Genomic DNA, 2,632 nt, shown 5'->3' on the forward strand with positions numbered 1-2,632 from the left:
GCCCCCAGAGAGCAGAATAAAACATGTTGCAGACTCCCACAGAAAGAAACTTCTCAGCTCTCCCCTCCTCAACTCGCGGCGCTCTGCCGGCCTGAGGATTCAGTTTCAGCTGGCAGCGTGTCAGTCAAACTGCGCATGCTCAGACCGCTTCTGTAGCTGAAGCGGCTCAACAGCGCCTCCCTGCGGTCAGAAATCATAACCGGCTAACCTCGGTGGAAAACCAATAGCGCCATGAAGTGCTTCCACTTTTACTAAATTTGCACATAAACGCCTCTTTCTACACAAGAGGGAAAATAGCACTTTGGTTTTAGGGCCACGCTAAAAAAAAAAAATAATTAAAAGCCAAAAAAATACGAGATAAAGTCGAATAAAGTCTTAATATTACAAGAATAAAGTTGTACAAGTTTTTTTTGCTGCTCTCGTTTTTTTTTGTTTGTTTGTTTGTTTTTGTTTCCACAAGTCAGATCCACACCGACCTGTCAATCAACCCAGTAGGCTTGTCAGCAAATGGCCAATCTGAAGCTAAATGAGTCGTAATATTATCAGAACTTCGACACGATACAGCAGGTTTACCACATTTTAACTGTGGTAAAATGAAGAATGTTGAGCATCTTGTTAAGTTATACTTTGGTATTGGTTTTACAAATAAGGAGATAGTTAATCTGTCAGCACATCAGCATCAGATTATTATCAGTATCAGGACTTTGAATCTGCAGGTGGTACACTCTGATGGGCTGCAGCGCAGCTCTGCAGGTAAGGAGCATTTAGCTTCAGATTGGTCATTTGCTGACACGCCTACTGGATTGATTGACAGGTTGCATTGTGGATCTGACTCGTGGAAATAAATAAATAAATAAATAAACGAGAGCTGTAAAAAAAAATAGTATTGTACGATTTTATTCTTGTAACATTAAGACTTTATTCAACGTTATTCTCATAATACTGCGGCTTTATTCTCGTGATTTTATGGCTTTTAAGTTTTTTTTTCTTAGCGTGGCCCTAAAGCTCCGTTATACTTTGGCTTCACATGAACATAATACTGTTTTAAACCTCAATGGCATTGTTAAAAAAAAAAACATTTGTTTTTTTAAAGGCATGCTTTCCAAGTTCTCTTGAATGAATAAAAAAAATTATGTTTTATTTTGAAATTACATTTAAAATGATGTTAGTACAACTGAACAGGCCAAACCCCAGTTCAGACCGTGCAGAGATCTCAGTAACTAAAAGAACATATACTCTTCCAAATCTATCTTCAAATCAAAATTTTCTAAAATGTATGCCTTCAAAATAATGGGGTTTTTTTTATTACCTTTAAAATTGACCACTTTTCTTTGCCAGCTGTCGTAGTGCAGGGAAATCTCTTCACATAATGTTTAACCAAAACAGTGAAACTTTGGGTTTTCACTTTTTATAAGTGTTAGAATTCCCAATAACATCATCCTAGAGTAGACCAATAAAAACCGAGTTTTCAAATCTGCACTCTCATTAACAAAACTAGCTTGTTGGTGATAAATAACAAAATTTCAACAAACTATCATTTTTAGGTACTTGAGATGGATAATTTGAAAATAATAACTCATAATTGGAAAAAATCCTCACTGTGACTCATTTTGCCAGAGTCACAAATAAAAAATACAAACAATCTGACAAACTGCGAAGGCCGAGGCCTTAGCTGATAAATGTGCACGTCTCACATGTCGTTCTAAGAACACACTAATAATAAACAAGAAAAACATATACAAAAAGAAAAAGCTCAATTTTATTTTAATCTAAACAAAATTAACAAACTCACTAAATCGCCTCTCTGATCTTAAATACATCACAATCTTTACAATAAACATCATTATAAGCATAATTAACTTTAATGTTTAAGGATTTTAAACACAATTGCTGATTAGCTGTTTTTCTTGTTGTGTATTATTCTGGTAGCTTTTTAAAGTTTATTTAGTGGGTCTAGATTTGTTTTATATGCATTTTCCCAACTTTCAACACAATAAAACTTTTTACAAGAAAGCTGATGTCATCTAACGATTGTCATCTAAACATTTAATGATTCTCTGACTCTTTACAAAACAGGGTTAGATTTTTTTCACCATTCATGTCAAACTTAATGTCAGCCTTGCTAATTAAAAGTGATGACACTTTCATAATAATTTTGTTCAGTCATTTTTTGTTTAGACGTTTTTTTCATTCTCACACATAATCCTGTGTAAATTCTATGGGGAACACGTTGTCACACTGTTTAAATGCATATGATGTATGTCATCACTTGTTTTAACAAATGGACATGAATTGGAAGAAAAATGTGGTTTTGAATCTCGTAACAAAGCCAGTGTCACTGCTGAGATGGTTGGTGACAAGATAGCATTTGCAAAAAAAAAAAAGTCTAAAATGTCTTGGAAAGTTCACCAGGGTTCTCATCTTCCTTTAGTGAGTTCAGAATTAAAATAAAATATTTGTGACTCTTAACCCTTCCTAATTCAGTTTCCATAATGGTTGCTCAAGTTGGTACAAAGCGGACTGAAGCGATACTGCAGAAGTGAGTAACTAAATCATGTGCACGGTCTAGAGCAGTTTTGGAAGCTATGCACACAATAGACTCTAATTTTCAGAAAGGGTTGAAATCGTTTGG

Source organism: Nematolebias whitei, chromosome 10, assembly GCF_014905685.2.
Source record: "Nematolebias whitei isolate Nwh7 chromosome 10, NemWhi1, whole genome shotgun sequence".
Classification (NCBI taxonomy): domain Eukaryota; kingdom Metazoa; phylum Chordata; class Actinopteri; order Cyprinodontiformes; family Rivulidae; genus Nematolebias; species Nematolebias whitei.